Source organism: Schistocerca americana, chromosome 3, assembly GCF_021461395.2.
Source record: "Schistocerca americana isolate TAMUIC-IGC-003095 chromosome 3, iqSchAmer2.1, whole genome shotgun sequence".
NCBI classification, from domain to species: Eukaryota; Metazoa; Arthropoda; class Insecta; order Orthoptera; family Acrididae; genus Schistocerca; species Schistocerca americana.
Window position 1 is genome coordinate 607,940,599 of NC_060121.1, and position 19,677 is coordinate 607,960,275.

Below are 19,677 nucleotides of genomic sequence, written 5' to 3' on the forward strand. Positions count from 1 at the left end.
ATTGCAAGTAGGGGTTACAAGATCTACTCTCTGTGCATAAGGGAAGATTACGCAATGGATATCTCAGTCAGAAATTGTATTTCATTATCAGTTGTTTGTAAGAGAATCGCTTAAGGCGTCGTCTAAAAAGGAGAAATGTCTACCAGTGCGTGTCGTATCTCGAAAGCAGCAGTCTTGCCCCACCGAGACTGCAGTTTTTCGTTCCACCATATCTCTGCTCCCGTTATTTCGGATCCCAGGACTATTATGCGTACGTGGAATCGATGGGTTAAAGAGAGTCATGTGAAACGCGAGGCAGGATATCGACCTAGCACTCGAGTTGACCGTACTGTACTATTTCCTCGGAGGTACAGGATAATGCAGCCACGTCACTTATCTGCAGTCAGGAACTAGTCTTGTTTGCGGGAAGACAAGTTCAGATGACTCTAAGCACTACGGGCCTTAACATCTGCGGTCATCAGTCCCCTAGACTTAGAACTACTTAAACCTAACTAACGTAAGGACATCACACACATCCATGCCCGAGGCACGATTCGAACCTGCGACCGTAGCAGCAGCGCGGTTCCGGACTGAAGGCCCTAAAACCGCTCGGTCACAGCGGCCGGCGGTAAGATAAGTCTCCACACAGACATTTATTTATTTATTCCAATTCATTGTAGCCTGTTACCTAAAATTTAAACAGAGGCAGTATTGATTCTAACACAAAAATGTGCAATATACGTTAACACTTAATTTTATCGTAAACTACACTGCCTCCTACATAATACTACCCCCCCAACCTCTCCCCCCACGCGGACAGTGAGACGACGTCTGGAGAAACACAGACTGTCAGGACGGCAACCATTGTAGTGGCTTCCCCTGACGCGTCAGAAGAAAGACGCGCCGGCAGTGTTGCGCCCAACGACAAGAGCGGACGCAAGTCTGGCAGCCCGCTGCCCTTTCAGACGAGTCCCGGTTCTGCCTGCAGCATCACAATGAACAAGTCCGTGTGTGGCGGCTCCGAAGACAACAGACATTTGAAGACTGCCTTCGTTATTATCTTAAACCTCCTGATGTTACACTATGGCGTGCCAAGGTGTACGCAAAATTGTCACTTCTCTTTCGCACAGCCGGTGATTTGGACAGCACACGTTAGCTGTCTCACGTATTAAGACCTGCACGTTCTCCAGGTGTATCACCTGCTCAAAACATCTGGTCATGTCTTGCTGAGACATTAGCCTGCCACCCCTCGCTAACTAATACAACTGATGAGCTCTATCATAGCGATGAATTAGCATGGAATGACGTGCCCGTTTGGCTCATTTAAATTCATATCGACTCGAAGTTCAGCCAATTTAGAGCTAGAGGTGCAATCTCCGTATATTTAATGTCGGACCCTGTATAGTTACTTCATCTCTAATTTATTTTGTACGCTAGCGATATAATACACTCCTGGAAATTGAAATAAGAACACCGGTAATTCATTGTCCCAGGAAGGGGAAACTTTATTGACACATTCCTGGGGTCAGATACATCACATGATCACACTGACAGAACCACAGGCACATAGACACAGGCAACAGAGCATGCACAATGTCGGCACTAGTACAGTGTATATCCACCTTTCGCAGCAATGCAGGCTGCTATTCTCCCATGGAGACGATCGTAGAGATGCTGGATGTAGTCCTGTGGAACGGCTTGCCATGCCATTTCCACCTGGCGCCTCAGTTGGACCAGCGTTCGTGCTGGACGTGCAGACCGCGTGAGACGACGCTTCATCCAGTCCCAAACATGCTCAATGGGGGACAGATCCGGAGATCTTGCTGACCAGGGTAGTTGACTTACACCTTCTAGAGCACGTTGAGTGGCACGGGATACATGCGGACGTGCATTGTCCTGTTGGAACAGCAAGTTCCCTTGCCGGTCTAGGAATGGTAGAACGATGGGTTCGATGACGGTTTGGATGTACCGTGCACTATTCAGTGTCCCCTCGACGATCACCAGTGGTGTACGGCCAGTGTAGGAGATCGCTCCCCACACCATGATGCCGGGTGTTGGCCCTGTGTGCCTTGGTCGTATGCAGTCCTGATTGTGGCGCTCACCTGCACGGTGCCAAACACGCATACGACCGTCATTGGCACCAAGGCAGAAGCGACTCTCCTCGCTGAAGACGACACGTCTCCATTCGTCCCTCCATTCACGCCTGTCGCGACACCACTGGAGGCGGGCTGCACGATGTTGGGGCGTGAGCGGAAGACGGCCTAACGATGTGCGGGACCGTAGCCCAGCTTCATGGAGACGGTTGCGAATGGTCCTCGCCGATACCCCAGGAGCAACAGTGTCCCTAATTTGCTGGGAAGTGGCGGTGCGGTCCCCTACGGCACTGCGTAGGATCCTACGGTCTTGGCGTGCATCCGTGCGTCGCTGCGGTCCGGTCCCAGGTCGACGGGCACGTGCACCTTCCGCCGACCACTGGCGACAACATCGATGTACTGTGGAGACCTCACGCCCCACGTGTTGAGCAATTCGGCGGTACGTCCACCCGGCCTCCCGCATGCCCACTATACGCCCTCGCTCAAAGTCCGTCAACTGCACATACGGTTCACGTCCACGCTGTCGCGGCATGCTACCAGTGTTAAAGACTGCGATGGAGCTCCGTATGCCACGGCAAACTGGCTGACACTGACGGCGGCGGTGCACAAACGCTGCGCAGCTAGCGCCATTCGACGGCCAACACCGCGGTTCCTGGTGTGTCCGCTGTGCCGTGCGTGTGATCATTGCTTGTACAGCCCTCTCGCAGTGTCCGGAGCAAGTATGGTGGGTCTGACACACCGGTGTCAATGTGTTCTTTTTTCCATTTCCAGGAGTGTACATCATCTTCAGGTCCTAAACAACAAATTCACAGCAGTATTAACAATAAGAGTTAAATAGAATAAGGATACTAGCTGTAGAAACATGAAACAGTATTTGTCCCTAATCAGTGATACATGAGTAGGTTTGCAGTATGAAACCACCATATACCAAGGGTCCACAAGCTATGTTTATTATGTAGATATAAAGAAAATGAGAAACTTCCAGAAGTGATTGAACAGCTCATAAAGTGTTTGTTCTAATTATGCCATCAAAGGGTTAAAATGACAAAATGAGTAAACTAAAAGATGGAAGAGTCGACTGACTACTAGTAGTTGCTAAACATAGGTAGAGATAATTTCAAAAACTGAAACGTGATACGACTAAAAGTACGCAATTGAAGCTGCTTATTCGCAGAGCAGTGTCAGATACCGAAAAGAGTGAAATGACCATATGTGTTATTGGTAGTGACAGTCCTCATACAGATACAGTGTCATGTTTATAGAATGCAATAGGTATAAGGTATGGTACAGACAGAAATAAACACAGTTTCGTGAGCAAGATGATTGCCGTACTGACATGAAGTGCGGAAACAGAAATAAGTACCAACCGACCTTCTAAACACTCAAAAGTTGTGTAAAGGAAGAGACGTAAATGCACATATGCGTTGCAAAACCACGTAAACAACCGGCTAACTAGGACAATATCCACTTTAATGAACGACCGAAACTGGCCAGTCAGCCGGCCGCTGTGGCCGAGCGCTCCTAGGCTCTTCAGTCCGGAACCGCACTGCTGCTACGGTCGCAGGTTCGAATCGTGCCTCGGGCATGGATGTGTGTGATGTCCTTACGTTAGTTAGGTTTAAGTAGTTCTAAGTCTAGGGGACTGATGACGTCATATGTTAAGGCCCATAGTGATCAGAGCCATTTGAAACTGGCCAGTCATAGCAAACTACAATGCGCGCAATCATAGACCTCTGCACTTGCAAGCACAATGAGCAGGACTGCAAGGCAGGCAATCTCACGCTCCGCAGTGGTACGGTGGCTGCACAAGGGTGGTCTCTTTGTCCGATGACCAGTGCATTGTGTTGCTTTGACAACCGTACGTAGGCGACACCGTTTGCGAGGGTGCGAAGAGCACAGGGGCTGGGCCAACAAGGAGAGGGGTCGCGTGCTCTTCTCGAATGAGAGCAAATTCAGTCTGAGTACGCTCATACGGCGAGAGGTGGGAGCACGCAATGCTCCCAGGAACAGTGTCGAACATGATCGTTAAAAGGTTGTCCAGATGGAGAGGCATAATATTGCATGGACGTACAGCACCAGCACCGACTCAAAGGAAGGCCTCGGCGCTTGTTCGTGACGTTACGTTAGCTAGGCACGGCGATAGCCAGGTCTGTTGCAGGCAGAAACGCCTGGGCGTGCTTATCACTATAAATCTCTTATTTTTGTACAAAATGTTTGGTATTAATTTGGATTCTGCTGTTTTATTTAGATGAAAGATTTTCTTACTATCGTAAAGCTACAAACGAAGATCATAGTTCTGTATTACTGAATCCTATCGAAACAAACGTAGATCAACATGAGAAGATGCTTTGCCCCTTGCAAGCTTCGGAAATTTTACATTCAAGTAACTATATTTACTTGATCCATTTTGTTATCGAAACTTACCCCAACCCCCTTACAGTGAACTCGTTTCTTTTATTTTTTTATTTATTTTCGTTTGACATCGTCATTGGAAATATGAACTAATTTACATGTGTAAATGTCCAAATGTTGCCAGTCATTAGATTACAGTCGTTTTCAACGAAAGGAGTTCTAAATAGGAAACAAAATAGCTTCATACATCGAAAATACTGCTGAACTTTGCTTTTTTAAACATGCACATTGGAAAAGATAAATATTCCCCTCTTGCAACTGAAAGGAGAAACTTTATACAATAAAAAAATTCTATTTGATAAAACATCTGTACTTTGCCTCTTCTTCTGTCCCCCACCCCCTTCCCCAACGCGTACAATCGCAAGATATTACATTAACATTCAGTGCTCCTCGCCCCATAGTCAACCAAGATACCTAAAGAAGAGCACCAATATGTTAACAGTTTCTTGTAAAAGCAATCCAGTACAAACGTAACTTCCTCAGATTTACAAATAAGGTAAAGAAGCACGAATTCTGTTGCTGCTGGACCATGAAGTTGTTTTTGTATGTCAATCGTTAAAACAGGTGGAAAATTAAGTTCAGGTGTACACTATTTGTTAAGAAGTGTAATGAATTGCACAATTAATTGATTGCAGAAATCTCTCTGAACAATGTGTGTTGGTCAACTGCCGCCAATGATTTCACATTTTCCTGTGTCAGAGAGGGAGACACCACCATTATGAGTATGCTTGCAACAGACTTGGCGTTCGCCGTGCCTAGCTGTCGTGACGTCACGAACAAGCGCTGAGGCCTTCCTTTGAGTCGGTGTTGACAGCACACACTCGCTGGTCAACGCTACTATGACACTGTTCTCCTTCACCGTGTGAGTCTTTTCAGTGGTGCATTCCGTCCTGACTTCATTTTTATGGATGACAATGCACCACTGCAACGATCAGCACATTTGAAGGAGCTCGTGGAACGAGAGGGTCAGCGAATGGACTGGTGTGCCCGTTCCCCCGACTTAAATCCCATCGAGCACGCGTGGTATCTGTTGGGAAGTCGTATTTCAGCACGTCCACATGTACCAACGATACCAGCAGCTGTCACCCACGCTGCTGGAGGAACAGAAGGTCCTGCTACAAGACCTCCTTCTGTAGCCAGCGTGGGAGCACGGTGCAGAGTATTCCTTCCCGTCTGTGATGATCACTCATCCTACTAAGAACCGTGTCCCGCCATTTGAAATACCCAGACCTTCACAAACCGCGATGACCTCAGCGTAATTTTTTTTTGAATGGGAGTGTCATTTGTGTTCGTCTCGTTGCGTATTCCTTTGTTATCTTCTGTGGTATACTGTAACAGTTCTTCCTTGGTATGTTTCAAGTTTCATCAATCTATGAGGTCAGTCAAATGAAAATCAAACACCCGTCACATCGGAATCATGGAACGGCCCCATTCAAAACTAATCGGAGCTCGCGGAAGACATTTATCTCACTGGGAGACAAGACCATCAATTCCTTTTTCTTAGAAAGCTGTCGGCCGCTGACGGATCCGCACTTGCACCCACTCAGCACTTTTTCGTCCGACTGAAACCGACGTCCACACAGAACTTTCTTCAGGTCTCCAAAGATGTGAAAATCACACGGTGAAAGATCCAAATTGCTGAAGCGTAGCCTTCGTCTAATTGGCAGTATGGGCGAGGGCATTATCGTGCAACAGGATAATTCCGGCTGACGGCACTCCTGGGTCTTATGATTTTATGGCGCGTCGCAGTTTCTGTGAAGTGTCTTCATAGCGCAGCGCTTAGATTATGATTCCACGTTTGAGGAACTCGACCAGCAGATGATCTCTACAGTCGAAGGAGGAGATCGTCATGACCTTACCGGAACTTGTGTGAACAGCTTTAGATATTTTTTGCGAGGGAGATGAAGGATGTTTCCACTGTTAGCTTTGCCCTTTGCCCTCGGACGGCACCCAGAATGCCAGTCGGACGAAGATTACGCTTCAGCGATCGGGTTGGGAAACAGTGCAACATATTCTGTACAGCGCATCTTTCGTGACCTGAAGAAAGACGTGCGTAGATGTCGGTTTCAGTCGGACGAGGAAGTGCGAGAGCGGGTACTGTTGTGGAGCCGTCAGCGGCCGACTGCGTTATAGGAAACAGAAATTGATCGTCTCGTCTTCCAGTGGGATAAATATCTTTAAGCGTGTGGTGATTAATTTTGACTGGAACCATTCCATGCACCCACTGCGGTGGGTTTTCTGTTTTCATTTGACTGCCTCTGATATATTGTTTGGCAGTGACACATCATGTGAGATCTACTTTCGTCCATAAGTTTTACGCACCAGTGTATTCTGTGTATCTCTCAGAACCTCATTTCAGGAATGGAATCCCCTGACTAGAAAAAAATTTCTGCAACGTGGATTGTCAGGGATGGGGAGAGGGTAGAAAAAAAATGGCTGCATATTCTAATTTTCGCGGCTTTTCACCGCTAGTTGCAGAAATTTTATAGCTTGACCACGCAATAACACACTCGCTTTATGAAAAAGAGGTAACTCAAGACTGTGGAACGCCTCCTGATTAAATAATAATTTCGAGAATAATAATTACGATGGAAGTTTGCTGGTGCCCCACAAGAGGTCCAACAATAGTGAGTTCACTTGGGAGCGTGTGTCTCGGCTAATTTACGCACAGTGACGTACACTCCAGACAGTCAGGCTTATGATTTTTTGTGTTTACGAAAAATCTGTAAAATATTATATTGGGTTACTAGATGATAGTATTTCGATCCTTGAAGTTTTTACCACCTCTTCTTCTTTGAAGACGATGTTACAGCATCCAGATTGCTCTTCAAGTGGCTCAAATGGCTCTGAGCACTATGGGACTTAACATCTGAGGTCATCAGTTCCCTAGAACTTAGAACTACTTAAACCTAACTAACCTAAGGACATCACACACATCCATGCCCGAGGCACGATTCGAACCTGCGACCGTAGCGGTCGATCGGTTCCAGACGGAAGCGCCTAGAACCGCTCGGCCACCTCGGCCGGCCTCGCTTGCTCTTCTTAAATTTCTTGCTTCTCCGAAGTATTACAGATACCGTTAACGCAGACACATAGATCAAGTGAAATAAGAAACTACTACTTGAAGTTGACAGCGCACCATAGTAATTAATATGCTTCACATTATTAGGAACTAAACAGAAGTCCACGTTCTCTCTGTATCATGGATCGGAAAAACAGATAGTAAAAGAACGATAAAACATCCGATAGGTGTTTCTACAACCATAAGAAAATTAATGTTCATTTTTCTCGCTAGCTTCACAGGCTTGATTTCTGTGGACAATCACATTTTAATCTTCACCGTAAACTACAAGGTGTGCAACTTTGCTTCCGCCGTTTGCCGATAGGTGGCGACAACGGTAAGTTGCGGTCGAAAGAAACGGATCGCAGACGTCAGGCAGCTAGCTTGGACCTCGGTCAGCATAACCTCATTCAAACATTAGTCGATATGTGTCTGCATCATAAAGTTCTTGATTGAACATGTCAGTTCACGAGCCTAATTATCGTCCTTTGCGGGACGTGTCACTGTTTTGTTTCACTATGAAGAAAACAGCGGCTGAGTCTCATCGAATGCTCTCAAATACCTATGGTAAGGACGCTATTAGTGAAAGAACGTGTAATGAGTGGTTTCAACTCTTCAAGGACGGTGAGTTTAACGTCATAGACCGGCATGCTGGTGGAAGAGAGAATGTTTTCGAAGATGCAAAATTAGAGACATTGCTGAGTGAAGACTCCCCTCAAACTCAAGAAGAATTGGCACGATTAGCGGGAGTGACAGAGCAAGCCATTTCAGAACGCCTCAACGCTATGGGGATGATTCAGAAAGAAGGAACTTAGTTCCTGCGTGAGCTGAAACCAAGAGACGTTGAACGGCGTTTGTGTGTTTGTGAACAGTTGCTTCAGAGGCAAAAACGGAAGGGATTTCTGCATCGCATTATGACCAGAGAAGAAAATGGGTTCATTACGATAACCCTAAACGCAAAAACTCATGGGAATATACCGGCCATGCTTCCACGTCGACGGCCAAACCGAATATTCACGGCTCCAAGATCATGCTCTGCATTTGGTGGGACCAGCTCTGCGTCGTGTACTGTGAGGTGTTAAAACCAAGTGAAACAATCACAGGTGCTGGTTATCGAACGCAATTAATGCGTCTGAGCAGAGCATTAAGAGACAAAGGGCCGCAACACAGCGAGAGGCACGATAAAGTGATTTTGCAGCACAACAATGCTCGACCCCACGTTGCAAAAGAGGTCAAAACGTACTCGGAAACTTTAAAACGGGAAGTCCTACCCCACCTGCCGTATTTTCCAGGCATTGGTCCCTGTGACTATCACCTGTTTAGATCAATGGCGCGTGGCCTTGCTGACCAACACTTCCGATCTCATGAAGAAGTCACAAATTGGATCGATTCGTGGATCGCTTCAAATGATGAACAACTTTTTCGACGCGAGATTCGTACACTGCCCGAAAGATGGGAGAAAGTAGTGGTCAGCGATGGAAAATACTTTGAATGATATATGTGTAACCAATTTGTTTCATTAAAGCATCAAATGAAACTTTCCGTCCGCAGCTCGTGGTCGTCCGGTAGCGTTCTCGCTTCCCGCGCCCGGGTTCCCGGGTTCGATTCCCGGTGGGGTCAGGGATTTTCTCTGCCTCGTGATGACTGGGTGTTGTGTAATGTCCTTAGGTTAGTTGCTGTTGGTTGCTGTTAGTTGCTGTTGGCCGCTCGGTGGGCCGCCAGGGCCCCATAGTGCTCAGAGCCATTTGAACCATTTTTTTGAAACTTTCCTGGCAGATGAAAACTGTGTGCCGGGCCGAGACTCGAACTCCGGATCTTTGCCTGCCAGGAAGTTTCATATCAGCGCACACTCCGCTGCAGAGTGAAAATCTCATTCTGAAAGCTTAAAATGTTGGAAAAAAAAAACGGCGGAAGCAAAATCGTACACCTTGTACTTAGGCGAATGAATGGATAAAATGTAGGCAGAAACATATGCATAAGTTCCAACACAAATGTGTAGAAGTCTCCCCGGGAACCAAAGTGTGCAAAAAAAACCGGGCGACTATTTGAGACGGCAGCTAGCGTAGGCCGTGAGCGCGGCCATTAGCAGTGGCGGAATGCCGGGGGTCGCCTCTGCAAGAGGACGAGCCCGCTGCATGTTAAGCAGCGCGTGTGGCGACGCCGCCTGCGATATTAAAAAAGTGGGCGGCGCATAAATCTAGTCTAGTCCGCGACCGCTGCGTACCTGCTGTTGGCCGCTCGGTGGGCCGCCAGGGACCTCCCAACGCTGTGGCGGCCAACTGGGAAAATAAATACTGCTTTACACAGTCTTCCGAACAATGTATCTGCGAAGGCAACAAATTTTCGCCACCTATGCCCCTACCCCCTCCACCCCCTTCACGAACTCCATTAGAATTTACGCTGGTCATCATTCTTGTTTACTTTTGTAATGCAAAGTTCGAGTGAGGAGGAGAGAAATAGATGCAAGAGTACGTTAGTTACGGCTTGTAAAAATAAAAATAAAAATAAAAATAATAAAAATAAATAATAAATAACCATCCTCTCATCATTGCTATCCAGTCACATGAATGTAACCACCTGTTAAGACTGCAATCGAGGTGGTCCCAAACATTCTCGATAAGGTTTAAAACTGGAGAGTTTAGCGGCCAGAGAAGCACGGTAAACACAGGTTCTCTTCGAGCTGTATCACACGTTGCTTTGTCCTGCTAGTATATGTCGTTGTGCCGTGGAAAAATAAAACTGCACATAGGGATGGACGTGGTTGCCAACAACTGATGGATTCTCTTGTTGATCAATTGCGCCTTCCAGAATGACGAGATCACCTAGGGAACACAACGAAAACATTCCCCAGATCCTCCTCGTCCGTCCTGCACCTTTCCGACCATTGTTAGAGGGTGTTCGATTTCTGTCCGATGGAGCATAAAACGTGATTCATCTCAGAAAGGCCATCTGCCGCCACTCAGTCGACGTACAGTTGCGGTATTGGCGTGCAGACTACAGCCTTCGTCGCCGATGAACAGCAGCCGGCATGCATGCATGCATGGATCAGGCGCCTGCTGCGGAGGCCCATATGCATCAACGTTCGCTTGACGGTGGTTAAAAAGACACTTTCCACTTAGCCCCTTGGTTCATCTGGATAGTCCTTTGCTCGAACGATGCACGTCTATTCGCCCGTATAAATGTCCACTGCGTAGTTTACTCGTGTCATCTATGGCCAGTGATGCAGCTCAGTCGCATCGGCGCCGGTTTCGGATAGCGCCATTTTGCCATACGCGGTATACTTTAACCATAGCGGCATGTAAGTTTACAACCTTAGCGATCTCGGAAATGCTTCTTGGCCTGAAAGCCAACAATCCTGCCCTTTTGGTCTTCAGATAGATCGCTCTGTTTCCGCATTACGACGACGACTGCAATGCTCTCCACATCCCCCCAGCACTGATTATATACCTTCCACAGCTCACCTACTGTCTGTGTTACTGTACGCTGATGGCGAATTAAAGTCACATTAAAGTGACTGGGCAGTTTATAACTAAGCACTACCCTAGAAGCGTAACGCTTTTGTATGAAGGACCGACAGGTTACTTCATTCTAAAAGATCGAATCTGCATCGAAATTTAGATTTTGTACACCACTGTGAATTGTATGGAGGAGGGTACTTGCTCTCACACATTAGGGCCTCGTTTCCTCCAGATCGCAATTTGAGCTCTGGAAAAATGCGTGTTTTTTCACTTGTGCGGGCTGTAATTAGCATAATCTTCGCGTCCTCTTTCGGAGCGACACGCAGAGAGATACGTTGTTTAATATTTCTTCTTTCTCTTCCTATTTTATTACGATTCTTTTAGTGTTTTCTTACAACATTTTTGTTTTTGATGACCATACAGCCTTCGTTTCTGGTTTGCTAAGAGAAACATTAACAACAAATTTACATCGTCGAAGAAGGGAAGAAAGGGAACAAAAATCTCAATATTAGTTAATAATATACAAACGATATTGAACAGAAGTTTGATTACCTTTTGGTTCTTATATGACGGCCCATCAAAAAGTTTCCGTTCGAAGACCGTAAAGTCCATAATCGGTACGCCAGACAATCAAAATCGATTTTAGCACTGAAGCAATCATCATACCGACGCACCATGTTGAAGATACCAGTTTGGTAAATAATGTCCCCTACTGCGTGAAGTAGTCAGTAATTGCCTGCTGCATATCCTCGTCCGAGGAATCGTCCACCCTTCAAGGCCGTTTTTAAGGAACCGAAGGCGAGATGATAGCATGAGGAGAGATCAGGACTAAGCGCAAATGCTCGAGTTTCTCGCACTTATGTTAGCCACCTGTGGACGTGCTTTATCATGGAGCAACAGCACCCCTTGGAACACCATTGCACAACTGTGGTTACCGGCACACATGCTACCCCATACACATTTTTCGTTCTCAGATGGATGTATTCTGGTATTTCTCCTTCGGCAGCCCAGAAAGGAATAACAAAACGTTGGCCCTGTTTAGAGGCATTGGAGACGACGTCGCCATATTTCACGTTTCCGTATTTACCGCACGCGCGTCGGAAAGACACGAATGCCACTCTGATCCCTTCCCTGCATCATGTCGGTTCCTACACACCGCCTTAATATATCCGACTCGATATTAATAACTTCTTCTAAATATTAACAATTACCTATGTCAGCGTATCTCGTAAGCTTTTACCTAATGACGGATTATACACGGTCCAGCCACATTGAGACCACAGCCTGTGTTGAACGTCAACGTACAGTATCCACATTGCAGGTGACTACATTATCAATGGATATATAAAGCGTGTCACGGCGGACGCAGTAAACAGTGCAGTCGTTGTCGTAATGCGGAAACCGAGCGATTTATCTGACGTCCAGAAGTGCATGATCATTGGCCTTCTACCAAGGGCGGAAGCATTTACGAAACCGCTAATTCTGTAAACTGTACGTGTGCCTTCGTGGTTAAAATATACCGTGAATGGCAAAATGGTGCCATCCAAAACAGATGGGGAGGCAACTGAGATGCACCAAAGGGTGCATGACGGCTGCGGGCGAATATACATGCAACTGTTGAGCAACTGCCCTCCCAGATTAACCAACGCATTACCAACATTGACTCCTCATCGATCATTCAGCGAACATTGCTGCTTGTAGGCCTCTGCGCAGGATCTGGTTCATGAACCTATGCCGACTGCTGTTCATGGGTAACGGAGGTTGTACTTTACGCGCCATATCGCAACTGGACGTGCACTAAGTGGCTGCAGATGGCCTTTTCAGATGAATCATGTTTTACACTCCATCGGACGGATGGTCTTTGGTGTGTACGGCCCTGCAACAAGCGTCGGTAGGATCCAGGCCGAAGGAGGGAGCGTTATGGTCTGGAGAAAGTCTGGGGACGAAGAGTCCTTTTGGAAAATGGCTCTCTTGATATCAATTAGTCCTAACCTTCTGAGTCCTGTTTTCCAGTGTTTCATAGCATTTTCTGTGAATTGCCCGACGATGTTGCTGACCCCGATGGTTTCCAGGAATTTTATGCCTCAACTGTGTGACAGTGAGTCAGAGGCTTTTTTTGTTGTCTATCTAGGTCGTATGTAGAGGTATTTTCTAGGTTTTACAGATTTCCAGTATCATTTTGTCTACCATGTATTGGTCTTTTGTGCCGCTCCTTCTTCGCTTGTTACCTTTTCGTTCTACTGGTATGACGTATTCTTCCAAAACGTCCTGAATTTTATCGGCTATGATCTCTGTCAGCAACTTGAACATGGTGGACAAGCATGTTATTGGCCTGTAATTTTCGGGTACTGCACCTCCTATACTAAATAAATTTTCGCAGCTATTATACATTCACTGATGTTACATGTCTTAAACGTTGTGCTAAACAGTTCGGACGTTCTCACCCACAGACTGTTCAGGTATTAGGGCCAGAAGCCATGCTGTAAATGATTGCCAGTGGATGTCCAAGTCTTCGTTTCCTTCACTCATCACGGACCCATTTCCAGTGTTACCTCCAGCCGTTGCATTCTATCCTTAGAAAATTTGTTTTTATGCTCATGTTGCACTTTTGTTGTAGTTCTTTTCAGTTTCCCAAAGGTCTTTGCTGGAACGAGTTGTTGCTTTTTTTCTTTTCTTTTCTGTTTCGGTTTTCTGATTCAGTATCCGGCAGAACAGCCCCTGATTGGATTGAAAATTTTGATTTTGTCTTTAATTGGTAATCTCGGCGTCGTATCTTTTGATTTTCTTGACTACTGTAGTTATTTATTACTTCATAATTTCTTTGGTGTTCTGTTCTTAAAGTTCCTTGCATCAGTTCTCAAGTTTTCAGCGCACTTTAGTTTTCCAATCGATTTTCTGGCGATATTTGATTCCAGTTGCCCCAGTTCTTCTCTTAATGTTACTACTGTACTGTGGGCGAGCTGGATAATTTCTAAATTGTCATTTGGGCAGTTGCAAGGGCAGCAGTAAGGTCCTTCATCAGTGGAGCCAGTTGTTTCTGTGGAAAACTTTCAAAGCCGGAGCTGCTTTAGTTTTGCCTTACCTGACATATAGGCTGAAATGTTGTCTTTAGATTGTTAGGTGGTCTGTATCATTGAAAAAACAAAAAAAATTTCTTTGGTGAGACAACGTTCATGGCGTGAAAACAAGCTTTTTGTCCATTCTGATGCCACACATAGTAAGCTATACGAGATAGCTCAATATTATTATCAGGGCTTCAGTTTAGTGTCATACCTCACTGCATTAATGATTCAACGCTAGAGTGGTACCAGCTTAGTTGTGCGCATTGTAGCAAAATGTTTGTTGAGCCTGTAGCTCGATTGCACATGTATCAAAGATGGTAACTTCCGAGTAGAAATACTGCCGTGTTTTACAATTTTCAAAGAGTGAAACCTGAGTTATATTTCAACGTTTGTTCTGTAAATGGTATATCAGTGTGAAAGCGGTGTCATCAACTTCCGAGTAGAAATACTGCCGTGTTTTACAATTTTCAAAGAGTGAAACCTGAGTTATATTTCAACGTTCGTTCTGTAAATGGTATATCAGTGTGAAAGCGGTGTCATCCTGTGTAAAGGGGAGAGAATGGGATGTCCTAACTATTTGAACCGTATGTTTCAAAGCGTCTTTGAACATAGCTGTAAGACATCCTTGTTAAAACTTAAGGAGTGAGACGTCTGAATCGACACACACAACTATACACTAACATTTCTTCGCCGTCTGTAAGAGACATCTTCCGAGCTGAAACACTAGCAGCTGTGTAGAGAGCTCAAGGGGTTTCGACTTTACAGGCTCATGATTCTTCACGCGACACTAAATGTATTACTGTTACAGGTACTAGGCATACATTGATAGTCCTGTCACGAAGTTATTTTTACTCCATTTTTCAGCTTCGAGGCATTGCATTTACTCTGACGTGTTATCATTTTCACTGTAGATAATCGATTGTGCGAATTTCTACCTTTTAGCCAAGTATGCATCCACACTTTATTTAAATTAACTCTCTTTTGTTAAAATTATAATAATCATTATAAACTTATACTGGCTGACTTACGTTATTGTGCCCAGCAATGCAACGTCTTAACTAAAACGCTAGCCTCATGAAATTTTATTTCGTGATGTCCACACCGTAAAACGCGTTACTGCGCTACTGTCAACTTATCAGTTTGTCCAAAGTGACGTTTCCTCTTGTGTTTGATAAAGGGTTGATAACACTACTTTTCCTGGTTCCACTATGCATGCACATTGCCACAACTGCGCAGAATTTCATGCACATCGGCGGTCGCCTGTGACCGACGTAAATCTTTCACAGATATAAGAAATTCATATTTTTACTTGGTTGGCTTAAAAATCGTTGTAATTGCATACTTTGCCAAAGCTTTTCCAGTGTAATCCGGAAGCTTCTGGATAATAAATTAGGAACTATCTCAGTTGGCGACTGTTGTTCATTTTCTAGTTTTGGAAATCTTTCTTCTTGGGCGTAGTATTCGGTCCACTTCCTTATTAGGATAACCTTTTCCATTATGAACCGGCTGTAGTTAATGGAACTCTTCTTGTGAGTAAACCGGGTGGCTTTGAATAAATCGGTGAGTGAACTTGGAGGAAGCGCACCGGGTCATTTCATTGTGGAGCCATGGAATCAGAGAGCGAAACAACTGTGGGAGGAAGAATGACTGGCAATGAGAAACAGTAAGTTGCACTCAGTGAAGTCAGCCGTGGCGTACCTCGCACCTGTGACTCCGGCGGGGTGAGGTAATACCGATCTGCCTCTGAATGGGACAATGTTCCGTAACAGATAGCTTTAATATCCCACCCCGGCAGCAGGAACTCCTCTTTTTGGTGTGCTGCAGAGGGTCTGGTTTACCCTTTTTATGCCAGAGTACAACTAGCCACAGCCTTCTGATATACAATTTTTTTATTATTTCCATTAAATTTCTCTTTTTTCATCGAATGTTTTAGAACCACTAAAAAGCGTGATTTCCGTCTCCGTCCCTCGCTCCCCCCCCCCCCCCCCCCCCCCTCTCTCTCTCTCTCTCTCTCTCTCTCTCTCTCTCTCTCTCTCTCTCTCTCTCTCTCTCTCTCTCTCTCTGTGTGTGTGTGTGTGTGTGTGTGTGTGTGTGTGTGTGTGTGTGTGTGTGTGTCGCCCCCATCATCAGAGTCTCAATTACACAACTTCTGTAGGCACAGAGTACTTATCTTGTGGTTGTTGGTCGTCCAGGGTTGCAGGGTAACGATTCCATTACATTGTAAATAATAAAGAAAAACTTCGGGTAATCCACATTTATAATGTTCAGTAGAAAAACAAAAAACAGGAATACATAGCACTGAAACGATTCGTTGCCTCATTGTTGGTTCACTGACTCTAGGCTAAAGCAGTACACATCTGAAAAAGCGTCTTTCCACTGCATTCGTCGATATAGTGCCAACACTGTCATCACAACTGCCCATGGGCTCCCCTTCACTTGAAGCTGCTGCTTTTATGCCAGTTGCTTATGACGTCATACCTACTTAGTCGAACAAGATCTACGTCACAATCACGACGTGTCTTATGAATCAAGTTTCATTTAATTCTAAGCTATTCTGATGGCCAATTATACAAATAATTCAGTGCATCCAAATGACATTGGATAACCCTCACAAATTAAAAGTTCTATTAGCATGCTAATCGTGTTTATAATTTACTAGCTTAGCGACAGCTGCTTTGCTCGTGTGGACAGTATGGTCTGACTGGAATCTTTTTAAATCAAATTTTTGTATTGTTCACAAATTGAAACATCTTCTAAATTTTTCTCCCTTATTGCGGCCATGTTCTTCCCCGAACGTACTTCGGACCAAAAAGCGATTCTGGTGGCTGGAGTCGGAGGTAGTCGTTAATCCTGCATTTAGAGTTCTTGTGGTGATATTTCCATGGAAACTTTCATCCCCTAACACACATTTCTTTAGAAGTCAAATACAAATTTTCGTGTTAAAACTTGTTTTAGCATAACGAAGTATTCTCAAAAAAAATTTTCTTCCCCTATTTCACCCCCCTTAGGACTTGAATTGCCAAAAAACACTGAACGACGTATTTTTCTTATTTCTTACTGAGAAGCCCAATACAAACACTCAGATTTAATTTCAAAAATGCCTTCGCAATGAAGTGTTTCCATAAAAACTTTCATCCCCTGTTTCTAAAAACACTAAAACACGTATTTTCTTATTTCTAACCAAGAAGTAAAATTTTCGTAGATGAACGCCGGCACCTGTGGCCGAGCGGTTCTAGGCGCTTCAGTCCGGAACCGCGTGACTGCTACGGTCGCAGGTTCGAATCCTGCCTCGGGCATGAATGTGTGTGATGTCCTTAGGTTAGTTAGGTTTAAGTAGTTCTAAGTCTAGGGGACTGATGACCTCAGATGTAAAGTCCCAAAGTGCTCAGAGCCATTAGAACCATTCGCAGATGAAGCTTAATTGATGGTTTATCAGTAATGTAATAATAATTTATTTTAAAAAACTTTCACCCTCTATTTCACCCCTTAATGGTCGAAATTCCAAAAATGCTGAAGCACATACATTTCTATTTCTAACCGAGAAACCAAATGCCAACTTTCGTAGTTCTACCGTCAAAATTGCCTTAATAGCGACATATTTTCAAAGAACCTTATGACTCCCATTTCACCTCTTAGTGTTGGAATTTCGAACAATCCATTCTTAAACGATACCTGCACTGTAAGGTCAACACCCTCTCCAAATTTCAAGTTTCTGTCGTTAGTGGTTTGGGGTAGGCAATGATGAGTCAGTGAATCAGTCAGGCCCTTAGGGGCCGAATTTCCGTAAACGATGAAAAACGTAATTTTTTAGTTCCGACTAAGAAGCCAAAAACAAATTTTCATACATTTAGTTTAAAAATTGCTTTCGTAATGAAAAATCTTCGTGAAATCTGAATTTTCAAAAAACACTGAAACGCGTTTTTTTTTTTTTTTAATTTCCAGCCGAGAAGAGAAATACAAATGTTCAGAGATTTAGTTTCCAAAATACTTTCGTAATGAAATGTTTCTATAAAAACTTCATCCCCTGTTTTATAACCCTAACGGCTCATTTTCCAAAAACATGGAAATACGTATTTTTTTATGTCCAACCAAGAAGTCAGATACCAGTTTTCGTAAATGTGACTTTAAAAATGCTTTAGTAGTTCTTTAATCATGATTTGTTTCAAAAAATTTCACCCCGCAGGGTTAAATTTCCCCAATTGCTGAAAAATGTTTTTCCTTATTGCTGCTCGAGAAATCAAATACCAATTAGTCCCTGCTTCAAAATTGAATTAATAGTGACATATTTTCAAAAACCCTTTCATCCCCTATTTCACCCTCTTAGGGGAGGAATTTCGAAAAATCGCATCTTCAACAACTATGCCTACAGAATGTCAACACCCTCTCCCAATCTCAAGTTTCTATTTTTAGTGGTTTGGGCTGGGCAATGATTTGCCAGTTAGGACAACGCCTTTTGTACATGGAAATTGATTGTACAGGGTTGAATGAGAATGGAAGGACAAAAAACACAAAGAAAAAGCCATTACAAAAATGTCAAAATAAAAATCAAACAATGTTGTCATGATGTATGTCAAATGATTGTTTGGTCAGAGGGTTATGAAACTGAAATTGCATTTCGTGTAGCCGACGTACTATGAAAGTTAGCTATGTATTAACTGTTCCAAACTGATATTTGCAACATTGATCATGAATATTTCAGATTTGGGGGAAGGTATAAAGACGCGGTTTCAGCATTAGTTCACACATACCTAAGGTTTTAATAGCCTTTTAAAAGAGTTCAGTGTGTGCTCCATCTGTAAAAACTAAACTACTCCCGAACAAGCCATGTAGGCCTACCGGTACCGAGCGGCTGTCGTGTCATCCTCGGCCCACAGGCGTCACTGGATGCGGATCTGGAGGGGCAAGTGACTTCTCAATAAAGTAGCTCCTCAGTTTGCCTCACAAGGGCTGAGGGCACCCCGCTTGCCAACAGTGCTCGGCAGACCGTATGGTCACCCATCCCAGTGCTAGCCCAGTCCGACAGCTCTTTACTTCGGTGATCTGACGGGAACCGGTGTTACCACTGCGGCAAGGCCGTTGGCGCTCCATCTGTAGCACGCAGGATATCTGAGTGGTACTTCACTTCCTCTCAAGTCCAGCCTAGAATGTCCTCATTAACGTGTGTGTCTTCTGCTTTTAATGCGAACTCACTGCTTCTGCAGGTACCGCACTAGGGTTTGGTAGACAGCATATTTCACAAAAGCCTAAGAAAAAAAATGTAATGGGGTTACGTCTGGAGACCTTGGGGATCAGGAAATGGATCCTCTGCCAGTCCAGCTACCCGGGAATGCCGTCCAACCATAGAATCCCAGTGAGGAGGGGCACCATCTTGCTGCACATGACATAGGTTTGCAGTTGTTCAACCTGTTAAAATTCAAACTGTTCCAACATGTCCGGATAAACAGTTGAGACTGTCGACGCCTCTGCAAAGAAGAAGAAACAGACCACACAACAAATTTACCTCCCGACTAGTGTGCACAATTTCCGTTTGAAAGTGGGGGGGGGGGGGGGGCCTGAATGTTCCAGATCTTCACATTAGTGTCGGTTTGCCTTCCTTGGCACACAAAATCAAG

The 19,677-nt window shown here is 44.8% G+C and overlaps 1 protein-coding gene and 1 pseudogene across 2 annotated transcripts in view; one reads left to right on the plus strand and one right to left on the minus strand.

Moving 5' to 3' along the window:
* Positions 1 to 19,677, plus strand: part of LOC124605458 (tetraspanin-9) — a 534,333-nt gene that overhangs the window by 471,196 nt on the left and 43,460 nt on the right. The gene's annotated exons all lie outside the window — the stretch shown is intronic.
* On the minus strand, positions 19,029 to 19,146 carry LOC124608164 (annotated as a pseudogene).